This window comes from Motacilla alba, chromosome 2 (assembly GCF_015832195.1).
Source record: "Motacilla alba alba isolate MOTALB_02 chromosome 2, Motacilla_alba_V1.0_pri, whole genome shotgun sequence".
Lineage (NCBI taxonomy): Eukaryota > Metazoa > Chordata > Aves > Passeriformes > Motacillidae > Motacilla > Motacilla alba.
The window spans coordinates 91,226,613-91,239,485 of NC_052017.1; the positions used below are offsets into that span (position 1 = coordinate 91,226,613).

The following is a 12,873-nucleotide window of genomic DNA, read 5'->3' on the forward strand; positions in this document are numbered from 1 at the left end:
ATCTTCTAGTCCAGCCCTGACAGACAGTGTGGAAAGAATGTAAGTGGTGTCATTCCAGAAGTCATCCCCCGCTGTCCTCATAGCCAGCGGAGAGGGTTTGAGGCACGGACTGTGCTGCTTTTCATCTCTACTGGGCCTCCTTCATCCCGGGCTTCAGGCTTGTCTCATGGGGAGCAGAGCATTCCTGCTATGCAGGAAGAACAAGGCAACTGCTAACAAGCCACTTGCCAGCAGAACTTCTATGCCCTGAAGATTCATTTTCTGAATCTGTTCTTTACTCTTTTCCAGTCTACCATTTGGGTTAAAATCAAGTATTTTTAAAGCACAAATGGGTCATCATCACGCCATCTTGATCACAGCTATGAGCATTCATACATGCTCTGTGGACTTGAGGCTGAAGTTAGCTTTGCCAGCTTTTCAATTTGGTTTCTTTGGTTATATTTAGATAATAAAGAGTATAGTACAGAGCAAGCAAATGAAGATACATATGGAAAAGGGAGAATCTTATCAATGTATATAATTACCTGAAGAGGGGCTGCAAAGAATAACCAGGCTCTCTTCATTGGTATCCAGTGCCAGAACCAGAGGCAATGGGCACCATCTGAAACACAAGAGGTTCCCTCTAAACATCAAGAAACACTTTTTAACTGTAAATGTGACTAAGCACTGTCACAGGTTGCTCAGACAAGCTGTGGCATGTATCTCCTTAGAGATATTCAGGAGCATTCTGAAAATTGTCCTAGGTAAGAGTGTCAGGGTGACCCTGGTTGAACAGGGAGCTTGGCTCAGACAACCTCCAGAGGCCATTTTTCTTCCTCAGCCTCTCTGTGATCTGCTGTGATTTATGATTCTGTGAAAAAGACACAATAAATCTTATTTAAAATTTACAATACTCAGTCAAAATCAATTACTTTTCTGTCGCTACAATAAATTATTGGCAGAATCACAGTTTAAAAGTGTCTTTTTATTTCAGTTAAGTGTAACTTGTATATTCTCTAAGGAATATTTGGCTAAGGAGGAAAAATTAGATAGTAATTAGATAGTAATCAACATCATGTCAAAATGCAGAATTTCTACCTATTTTCTACCCATTTTGTGTTGATCTCCTTTGGTCACACAGAACTCTACTGCACAAGAAAGGACAAACCAATTCTTTGGTGAGTCACGCTGCTTATTTTTCTGTCCAAGTTCAAAGTCAGTGAATCCTGGCTTTCTTACTACTCAGAAGGAATGGAAATACAGAGACAGAGATATGTAGGGTATTTCTGTGACAAGTGCGTCAGTCTTTCCCTTAGTACATTTCTCCTGTGGTTTTTGTGGTATCCAATATGATACACACCATTCTCACTTTTGAGTGCATTCAGTTCATCTGGTGCCTGATCTCTGTCTCTTGTTTATTAGTTGCACTGTTGACACACTCTGTAAACCCAAAGGCAAGGAATTTATCATGAACAGCACAACAGTAATTCTGTGTACGGTGGTCAAAGAGTCAGATATCCTTGGTGGTTTTGTTTGCAATAGCTTTGCTGATGTATCTGTAAAGAGGGTGAAGCTTGGTGCTATTCTGGACATGAGTCCTTTACAATCCTTCCCCCAGGAATCATCCCAAGTCCCCAGGACAGAGAAGGAACCCTTTAACTGTGTCTGTATGTTTGACACCTCTGTGTATCTGACAGACCTTTCAGGCGCAGAAATTGCCATCAGGCTTGCAGGACAGACAAAAATGGTGTCTGGAAAGAAAGTGTGGAGTCAGTAATTTCAGAACAGTACGTTGGAGATGCCAACAGAGCAGTGAAGCTACAGTGATATCTGGTGGAAAGGAGGAGAACTGGGACAAAAGCCTGCATGAACTATATCCCATGAGGTATATAGTTCATGCAGGTTTTGAAAATCCTGACCCCCAGTTTTCCTGGCAGCATTGGAAGTGTCCTCATGCTTCCTGCTTAGAAAAGTGGTGCAGTCTTTGGGTAAGGGTACTGATACGTGCCAAGAGAAGGAAGGAAGAGCAGAGCTGGTTTGGACCTTCTGCTTGTGGTCATGGCCGTAACTCTTTTAGGAAAGAGCTCATCTATTATTACCATTCGCACTTTAATAAAGCACAGAGCTCGGATTCACAGATTCTGAAGGATCTGACTGCATCAACTGTGTTTCCGACAGCTGTGGGTCTGAGGAAGCCTCATCAGCTTGGGCACGATGTCAGAACCAAAACACCTCTGAGTACTTATGAGGGCCTGCACATTGACAAGTAAGCTTCGTGGACAGTGAGGGACTTGAGAGCAGGAGGGAAAACCTAAGGAGTTCTCCTTGTGTCAGCATGGGTCCGTGGACAGGCATAGATCCAGAGCTAATGGGCCCCTGCTGAACTGGCCCAGCTCTGCCGCATCCCATATACTAACCACTGAGGAATGTTCCAGTGGTAGAACACTTTCTGAAGCTACTAAATATTGTGAGACAAAAGCTGACACAGGTTCTCCCCTCATGTCTTACTTTCCATGTCTCCTCTACTGATCACTGTGTGGCCCATAGTTCCTTTATCCTGCCATGACACTATCCCCGAAGGTTCACATCCAGGAGATGCTGCATGCTGCTACCTGGTTGAGCAGTGAGCTAATAAGCCTTCCTGGATTTAGATAAGCACTAGGTAGTGACATAAGATGCTCAGGAAATATTGGGATTTTTGCCAAAGGTAACAAGCCCACATGGACTCAAGCTAATAGATGCTCATCTGACAATGTAGCCCAGAAACAGCTTGGTTATTCTGCTGACAAGGATAGTATAAATTTGTGGACAGCAGTAAACTGGCTAGCAGGAGCACTCCAGACTTACCCAGACAGACAGTGGTCTTTAGTTACTTGTTTACATTCTCTTTCTTCAGTAATACAATAAATATCAAGTTTCCACTCTTCTGGAACTTGAGATAGAGATCTGTCACAATTTTCAGTCTTGGCACAAATACTCTTTATTAAAAACAAAAACTGGGGGAGGAGGGGGAGTTGAAACCGGAAAACTTGTCATAGATAGTTCTTCTACTGAAAAGAAGGAACCGATAATATCAGTAGATTTGACTTCACATAGTTTGTGTAAGTGCCTGGATAGCAGGAGTCCAGAGGTTCCTCTTTACCACCCATTGCAATCTTCCGTTTTTCCCTGAAGTGACTGGAAGCAGAGAACAGTTTGTTATTCGTTCAGTTTGCTCTGCTTACATAGCTTATTACTTACTCCTTGAAGTCTCACTCATTTATAGAAAACTCCTTGATATTTTTGCATATTATAAATATATTGGAACACAAAAAATATCTCTGTGTTTATGAGCTCTGCAGGTTTGACTGTGCCATTTCCAAAGAGGAAATGGCATTTTCCATCCCAGTGGCCAGAGACCACAGAAAGGGCTCACTCATGAGGTGTACGAGCATCTCTCGGTCTTCTTCCCTCCAGCAGAAAAGCTGTGCCAGCTGCTGACTAGAGTGGAGTGTATCTCCGCTGATGCTTGTTTGTAGCTTTTGGGTTACAGCTATCCCATGAAAATAAAGGTCTGTGGGACTAAATTTGCATTCAGTGATAGAGGGCCGAGAGAAGAGTGAGAAGAAACCTATGATGAAGCCAAGGCAAAGGAGCCCTGGGCAACCAAGATGGGAGAGAGAGTGGGGGGAAAATAAAATAAAATAAAATAAAATAAAATAAAATAAAATAAAATAAAATAAATTGTATGTTTTTATTTTGCTTATATGCATTAGTTGTGGATCCTGTTTGCCATTCATTTACCTCCTAAGAAAATAAACTTGTGGCACCATTGGGTCTGTAATGTCCCCAGACAGCTGAAGAGGCTGGGGAGGCAAAGAGGACAGTGGGCTGCTGCGTTGATTTGGCATGGCCTGGTTTTTGGTAGCAGATGAGGGCTGCAGAAGTAGCTTCTGTGAGAAGCTGCTAGAAGCTTCCACCATGTCCGACAGAGCCAATCTCTGATGGCTCTGAAGATGGACATGCCGCTGGCCCAATTAGAGAGGTTGGTAATGCCTCTGTGATGACATATTTAAGAAGAAAATCAAAACAGGGGTTGTGCAGGTTTTCTCCAGGAGCGGTGAGGTGCCACTGCCGGGGCCATCCCAGCACAGCCCGCAGCCCTGTGCCGCTGCGGCCACCGCCATCTCAGTGCGGCGCCAGACAAGCCTTGCCTGCCTGGCCACCCTCAGGCAGCCACACCGCGGGCAGAAGGGCACAGGTGGCAGCGGCAGCAGTGGCTTCTCCTTCCCGGCACTCCGCATGAGGAGAGGCATTAAACAGCACCAGCACCGCGATGGCTGCCACTGCCCACACGATGGTGGTGGGGCCGGCTGGCTTCTGGTAGCGGAAGCACGAGGAGAGGTTTCCTGATGTGGAACCCAGACAAGATCCACTTCTTGGTGCTGCAGGATCCTGCAGGAATCTTTGAATCAGTGGAGCTTGTTGGCAATAGCACCTACTAGCAACAGTTTTTCTTCTAGTCAGAGAGGAGGAGGAAGTGAGGGACAACAATGGCAGCACCAAGGTCAGTGGAAAAAAAGAGGGAGAGGAGGTGCTCCGAGTGTTTGAGCTAAGATTCCTCTGCAAGCCGTGGTGAGGACTCTGGTACAACAAACTGTCCCCTTGTAATGCATGAAATCCATGGGGGATGCAGAGGTCCACTCACAGCCCATGGGAAAAGTGCTCACACTGGAGCAGGTGAATGCCAGAGAAAGCTGTGATCCAGTGGCAGATCACATAGAGAGAGGGGTCCCATGCTTCCAGAGACAGAGGCTCTTTCTAGCCAAACTAGAGCAGCCTATCCTTAGAGGACTGCATCCTGTGGATGAGTGACCCATGCCACAGAAGTTTTGGGAAGACTGCTTGCCCATGCGAGGGACCCCACGGCCGGGCAAAGAGAAGACTCCTCTTCCCGAGTGAACAGAAAAAGATCTCGAGTGACACACTGACCAAAGCCCCCAAGCCCCATCTTCCTGCACTGTTGGTGGGAAGGAGGGAGGAGCTGGGGGAAAAAACGGTGTTTCAAAGGCTTCTTTTACTTCTCATTATCTGATTATTACTCCTCTGACTCTGTTGATAATAAATTTACTTTATACCTGTAAATTTGAACCTGTTTTGCCCTTAGAGTGTTTTCTCCTAATCCTCAACTCATGACACCTTTGGTAATTTTTTTTTTCTCTCCTCTGCCCAGCTGAGAGCAAGGGGGATGAACAAATGACTTCCATGGGTGCCTGGTGCTTGGCCAGTGTCAAACCATGACAGCTGCCAGGACTTCAGTGGCTGGCGTGGGCTGTAGAGCCATGACTTGCAGGCATCAATGGCAATGGCTGCTCTGGTGGGCAGTGCTGAGGCTGCTGCCTGGAGAAGGAACACTGCTAGTGCCTGAATACTAACGCCCAGCTCACCAGGACACATCCAGGACAAAATGATAAGCTGGGAGCAGGGTGCAGCTACCAGCTGGGACAGCTGCTAGAGGCTGTCTTACCAACCATGCAGTGCTGAAAGTTAGATTGGGTCAGGACGATTGTTGGGATGTCTTTTTTTCCTATTAGTCAAGCAGGTTTTCCAAGTTTATATGTTGTTGCAATTTTTATTTTTCCGGGGCCTCTTTCCTTGGGTCAAAAAATGTGTAGTCTAGAGCTCTTTTGTTTAGCTCTCAGCTTGAGAATGGGAAAAAGTTACTCATGGCTGAGTTCTCTGCATGTAATTTAATTTCCTGGGTCTATGAACAGCAATTGAAACTGGTTCTATTTAGGAGATTTGTAGCAAGAACACCTAGGAGTTGAGTTGGCAGGTACAGGTATGCTTTCTTTGAAAACCCAACCCAAAGAGGAATGCTACCAAGAACTGGAGACTTTGCTTATTTTGTGTGTACTTTAGTGTTATCTGTGCTGATCAGCCTCCTCAGTATTTGGTTGTCTTTGTTTTCATTTTCACATGAACACAATGATGATGCTTTTAAACTGAGGTATTTCAGGCACAGTCTTACGCAATTTGCTCTTATACAGCTGAGACATGGGAGCCTATCTGTCTATGACAAGGATTAGTTTATTGCTTATTTAAAAGAGATCTTGAAAACTTGTTTATAACTGTTTACATACAATTTTTTCAACAATTCAGATTGCCTAAGGCTACGGCATGTTCCCTATGCTTATGTGCAGTGTGTAACCCCCATGTGGCCTCAGGCAAATGGAGTGGTTAAAAGATTTATGCACTATGTGGATAAACAAAATCTGGGAGAATTTCCCTGAGGCTTTGCCTGGATTGGCAAAATGGTGTGATTTTAAAACATGATAGCTAGTACCTGGTATTTCTCATATATGCTGACCTGATGAGGAAAGACCTGTATGAAAGAACCAGAGTTTTTTAATAAGCCCTCCTTTGGCATAGCAGATGGTCACAGCTTGCCCTAACTAATGTTTTATAGGACAGCAACTACCATCACTGAAATAAAACCTTTTTTCTTAGAGTAGACATAACCTGGCACAAAACAAATACTTTGAAGACTTTCAAGAATTTCCCTGACCGGGCCATGCAAGGAACACACCAGACAGATGGAAAATTAGGGAATTTCTCTTTCTGAGTAGGAAGCAAAGAGTAGGCTGCCAAAATCTCCTGCGGGTTAGGATCCTGGTCTGACCCTTGTGGAGGATTTCCTGGAGCTCAGTATCAATGGGAACAATTCCACAGGCTGAAAAATTGGAGGATTTCACCTGCAATGTGTTTCCCTTGTTCTGGTTTTGTGTTAAACCCACAAAAGCATAGAATTCAGTGGAGTGGAAGTAGCCAAAGGATGGGGAAAGCCTTGCTCGCTCTTACTCGGCTTGCAAGCAAAGTACAGCAGGCTACACATAGGCAGCGTGCAATACTGATTTCTCTAGGGCAGCGATTGATCTTCTCTCGGTGTAAACCAGCCCCTCACCGGCTCAGCCCGAAACGAAATAGAGATGCTGCCTCGGCTTCCAGCACCGAGGAGGAAATACATTTTAAAACAGCCCCGTCCGTGGCAGCGGCACCGCCGGCCCTTGCGCAGCATCGTTGGAGCCGCTCTCCGGGGACAGCTGGGTGGGTGCTCGGGGGATCCCCCAGTCCCGGCGGCTCCCCTCGCACGGAGCAGTTTTCCCGCTCGGGGCTCGCGGGCGCCCGGCGCGTCCCGGGAGAGCGGCGCTCCGGGACGCTGCCGCTGCTCGGGGAGGAGCCGCCGGGAAGGGGGAGCTCCCGCGGCCCCGGCCCGCGGCTGCCGCCCGCCGGAGGGAGCGGGCAGGGCCGGGGCCCGGGCTCTGCACGGCGCCGCGCCTCGGGCGCTTCCTCTTCTGCCGCCCGCTGCCTCTGGATCGAGTCCATCACCGAGTTACCGCATCCCCTGGGAAGGCACCTGAACTACCTGAACTCGGCGGGACGGCATCGGGACGAGGAGCAACCCCGGTTACCTGCGAGGCGTTTCTCACGGCGGGTTGGCTGCCCATCACTTCTCACTCTCAGGATTACTCTGCTAGAGCTTCTTTTCTTTTTCTTTTTTTTTTTTTTCTTTTTTTTCTTTTTTTTTTTTTTTTTTTTTTTTTAATTCCTGAGGGGGATTTATTATGCATTCGGCTCATACTAGTTCACCAAATTCAAATTTACAACGCCAAACGACGTCTCCCATTAAGATGGCTGGTATAAGACACCCTTCGCTTTGAGAGCTCCCATCAGCACCCTCACCTGTTCTGCTTCAACATCGGTGTGAAATGTAGGTGTGAGGTCCAACAATATTTTGTTCTTGCACTCCCCAGGGCTATGTGGGAAGGTAGCGCTTCCATGTTTTACCACCATCCTGCCTTTATGTCTCCTTTGAATCCTTTGTGCTCCTGGTGCAAGCCCTCAGGAGCCCCTGTTAGATGCATGCCCCAGTGATCCAGTAGCATTACTGACTCTGAGTGTGGGCTTTTCCCTGTAGCCTCTGCACAAGAATTCAGCTCCTGTAGCCAGCTCCAAATTCAGAGTTTTGTCTTTGCTTTGAGATGCCTTTGTAAACCGGCCCATCTCACAGAGCAAGCCAGGCTGTATCATGTGTATGCCCTGCCCTGTCACCTTTCTCTTGGTAAAGCTGACAGCTGTAAACGACGATGATTTGCACATTTCCTTCAACGTTATTGTTGCTACTAATGCCCGTGGAAGAGCTCTAGAGAAATCTTTGACCAACAACTGCTTTTCCAGTGTTTTTGTGCCTGTCAGCTAAGTAGATTAAAAGCCATTTAATTTAGAATGTTTCTTTTCCATAAGTCATGCTAGACTGAAGCAAGGAGTTTATCAATGCTCATGTGATTTTTATCAGTGCAGTCAGTTTGTTTTTTTTTTTAATCATAATTCTGACTTTTCCCAAGAACAAAACCAGGTTTATTTGATAAGGTTGTGGGGTTTTTCTCTGTAGAAAGGACACTAATTACACATAGCATGTTTCCCTCATGACTTTTCTCAATCAGCAGCCACCAATGGGCCTCAAGGTTTCAGAATTTTCCCAGTCTTCCTAGTCTTTCCCAGTCTATCAATCATTCCTTGGACTTTTGGGACAAGTGTCACACATTTTAATGAAAAAACCCCAACCATCCAAATTTGGTCTTTCCCTCTAGAAGAAATCCAGTGCTCTCTTCTTGTATTTCGGTCTGCTGGTCAAGACTTCTTTTCCTACTGTTTATTTATTACTGTTGAACCTCATTGGCTTCTTGTCTATATTTATTACTGTCAATTTCCATTTCCTTCTGTTTGATGAACAATGCCATTTGCCAAGAGGTACATTTATCTCCACTTTGAAGTGAACTCTGTTTGTGTTGTTCTCTTCACTTTGTCACTAAGATGAACTATGAAACTTCCCAACCCAGCTGGTTTAGAAATTAAAGGGGTTTGGTGGCAGCATGGTAGTGAACCACTTCAGGGAACCAGCCAGGTTTATAACCATGTGTCATATGAGGTCCTTCAGTTCATGGTTTTACCTTTGTCATGGAACATTCAAATTTGCTGGAAAAACAATCCTGATTATGGCCTACTGTGCTGAATCTTGTGGATTTGATTACAAGGAAGCACTGTTGAGTTTGATGGTTTCACCAGCCACAAACCTGGTTGCTTCTGATCAGGAATTCCAAAGTGGTAAGATAAAGGTTATACACAGAAACCTTCAAACCTGTCTTTTGCTGTTCTATGGTCACATTCTGGAAATCTTCAGTAAGATGAAATGATTTGAGGAGAACTCTGCTGGCCAAAAGCAGTCATCTAGCACGAAGGCTTTTTTAACTCAGTGGAACTATTCCTTATCTTACTGAAAATGAGTTAGCAAAGAAGAGTTACAAAAGAAAAACTGCAAGCAGTTTTAAGTGAAGAGTGTCTGCTTGGAAACTATCAAAGTGAAGTTCTATCCTTACTTCTCTATATAATTATTCTACTCTTCCTTTTTTCTTTCATATCTCATGAAAATATTTGTGGTCTTCTGATCAAATGCACTGGAAGAGAATTGCTGTTCTTTTTTTGTATCAATTAAAAACCAACCTTGTGTTGCTGTAAGACTAAAAGACTAAATGAGCTATTAATAATATTAGCCCTTATTTTATTTGAACCAGATTTAAGATCTGTGAATTCCTAACTCAAGGTTATATATGGAGAGAGAGAGCAGCAAGCTAGATTGGCAGCAATTGGCTTTAGAGCTGATCATGGAAGGTATTTCTTAATCCTGTTTGTATTTGGAACCCATTGTTACTTATAGTTGACATAGGTTCAGAAATATCTTGCACAGATTTCTACAAGAAAGATCCAGTGAAGATCATTATATACAAAGATTCCACCAAGGTCTCACAGACACTCTGCCTCATGGAGCAGCGTATGCTGTGAAATATTGTACACTCACATTTATTTTAGCTATATATAGGGCAGATGCTACAAACCCCTTTTGTAGGTAGGACACTGGATTAGATGGGGCTGGGGCCTGACGCAGAACAGCTTTTCCATGGTCTTATATACATGAATCCAGCTGTCCCTACAGCTGCATCCCAGTTCCTCTGGGATGAACATTGGAATACTCGCTGTCAGGTTCTACATGTGGCACAGACAAGACACCATTGGAAAACTGTCCCGTGCCAGCGTGACTTTCAGCACATATAGCCTGTGCAGGAAACCTAGAGAAGCAGGAAGAAAGGTCAGGTTATCCTTATCCACTTACTGCTCTCCTTCTCCTCTCCTTCCTTCTAAGCACTCGGCCTCGTGGGTTTTCAAACTCCAGTGTTCATCTTGCTGCTTGTGAGTGGCACAGATTTTGGCTTTCTTGGATGCATCACAGCATGCTTTAGTTTCCTGGATTTCTACGTAGTCTTTGAACTGAGATTATGAAGGTGCTCTTAGTAGGAACCAATTCTTTTTATTGCCCAGCTGTGCCTGACACAGGCTGTCCAGAAGCAAACTGCTGCTGCTTAACTCAAATTCAAACCTGGTCTGCCGATAGGTCTACAGTGAGAACATTTGAGAGGAACCTAGGACTATTTCAGCACTTAACCAAACCAAATATAAAGTTCTGTGGTGAATATGTACAACAGGCCTCGCAAACAGCACTTGCTCCCACAAGATCCAGCTGTGCAACTAAGAAAGTTGCTCTGTTCCATGCTGTTGAGTTGACTTTAGTTTAAGAGACAGAAATAGCACAGTTGTGTGTAAATTAAATGACAGTATATGAAAACAACTCTGAAAGAATGGAGACTAAAAATCTCATCTAATTAATGTGTAACAATAGATGATGATTTATTGACTCCTCTGTGAATATACAGTTTCTATTGGCAATATTTAGATATGTTTTCTCAGAAATTCATAATTATTTATGTTCAGTAATTTATGATTAAACATTTTACAAGAAACAAGGCACATAAATGTACAGTTAGTCATCCTTATTACATACGCTGGGAGTGTCAAACATATAGTACATTCCCCTGGCTTAAACAATTATTAAATTTCTTCCCCCAGTGGTACTTTTGTTGAAGCCATGAGAATATATGTATTTTAGGGTCCTTCTTTTTCTCCTTTTACTCACTGTTTCCATAGGAAAAACAAAGAATTTGCTATGAAATTAGCTACACAATAAAGATAACGAAAACTAAATTCATCATATTTCTAAGGACTCAGACACACTATGAGATCCTTACAGATTCAAACTATAATACAGGTATTTTTTATTTAAAAAAACAAAACAAACAGCAGTACAAATAAAATTTGTTTAAAGGTGCAATTCCAGAAGCTACTTCCATGCACTCCAGAACCAGCTCTGGTGTCTGAGGCACTAAAATACTAAAACAACACTTCACAACAGGTGAGATGACTGGGCTGACACCATGCTAGGAAAATCAGATCAACCTAGTGGCTACCACACTTGTCTAAAAAGGAGATCTTAATAGTGTATAGTTTTTAGCACAATTTAAAAAGCAAACCCCAGAAAAAAACTGTTGCTACTAAAAGGCAAAGACTACAAATGATACCATCTAATTAAAATATTTAGTATCAGAAGGAGCAATACATGTTCAAGTATCTTATGACAAACAGCCCAGTACTTAAGTGCTCATTCTGTTTCAGGTTCTTGATGACCATAAGCACAAACATGACAAAAATGTAATTTCACGTGTTATTAAAATACAACAGAACCTAATGTCACGTACAACACCATGTAAAGAAACTATGCTTTCCTAATTATTTGACAATTCATACAAAAACACAATGAGGAATGACTAGATTCAGGTTTCTCCTTGAGATTCTCAAGCTCCTGTGATGGCAATATTTTAGAGATCCAATTTTTAATACCGCTGCATTTGGACTGCAGTGATCCTGAGCCCCCTGAACACACATGGAAAGATAAACATTTTCAGAGGTTTTCAGAGGATCCTTGCAGTCTCCTTAATCAAACAAATGCAGGTGCAAATTCAGCACTGGTGGAATATACATGCAAAACGGGAAGATTCTGCTAGATAAGAAAAAGTGATGGTGGAGAAAGAACTACATGGCTCAACCTCAAATATTACCCTTGGTCACTGCCAAATTCAAGTGAAAGTTTCTTTTTCACCTTGGAGAGATAAAACTTCTCAAAATACGGCCACCTTAATGTATCATCACAAGATGGTAGAGCAGAGAAGACCATAACACATTTGAAAACATATTATCTCTCATTTCTACTTCTCGGGTACTGTAAAAATAATGTTGTAAACTGCGTGATCTTTTGGAAGCAAGAGGTTCTTCCTCAGCAATGCAAATCAGCCAAAAACCCAGCAAGTCAGCACCTCTGAAGAACAAGCCCTGTACACACGAGTGCTGCTGGATGCTAGCTGGTGCTAGAACAGCTTGTGCAACTTGTGACTGGAAGTTCAGAAACACAACCACAAAAAGAAGGGCATGATTAGGGCTATGCCTTTAGGTCTGTGGGAAGCAGGATAGACTGCAATATCCCTGTATTTGCATTTACTGATTGCCAGAACTTTTTCTTCAGCTACTGTTGTAAAACGCCATAGCCTCTGCATCTTAAGAAGATGAAGATCAGATCTCTCATTATTTAACCCTAAACTTTTTAGTAAAAGAAAAAATGGAAAGTATAAACAAATGCAAAATTCCACATGTAGCTGAGAACACAAAATATTACAAAAAATGTAATTGGTTTATATATATATATATTTATTTATTTATTTATTTATTTGGTTGAATTTATGTATATATTTAAGTAAGCAGGCATGGATTAAAACAGTTGGCTTTATTTTTTTTTTGTATTATTTAATAATGCTGACAGAAAACTGCACCTGTCAGACTGAAGCTGTGCTAATTTATTGCTCTTGGTAATTGAACACTGACAAGGCATAATTTTAAGTTGCCCCATGGTTTGGA

General features: G+C 43.2%; 1 protein-coding gene across 1 annotated transcript in view; it reads left to right on the forward strand.

Moving 5' to 3' along the window:
* Positions 1-12,873, forward strand: part of LOC119696528 (Krueppel-like factor 13) — a 35,306-nt gene that overhangs the window by 16,417 nt on the left and 6,016 nt on the right. The window lies entirely within an intron of this gene.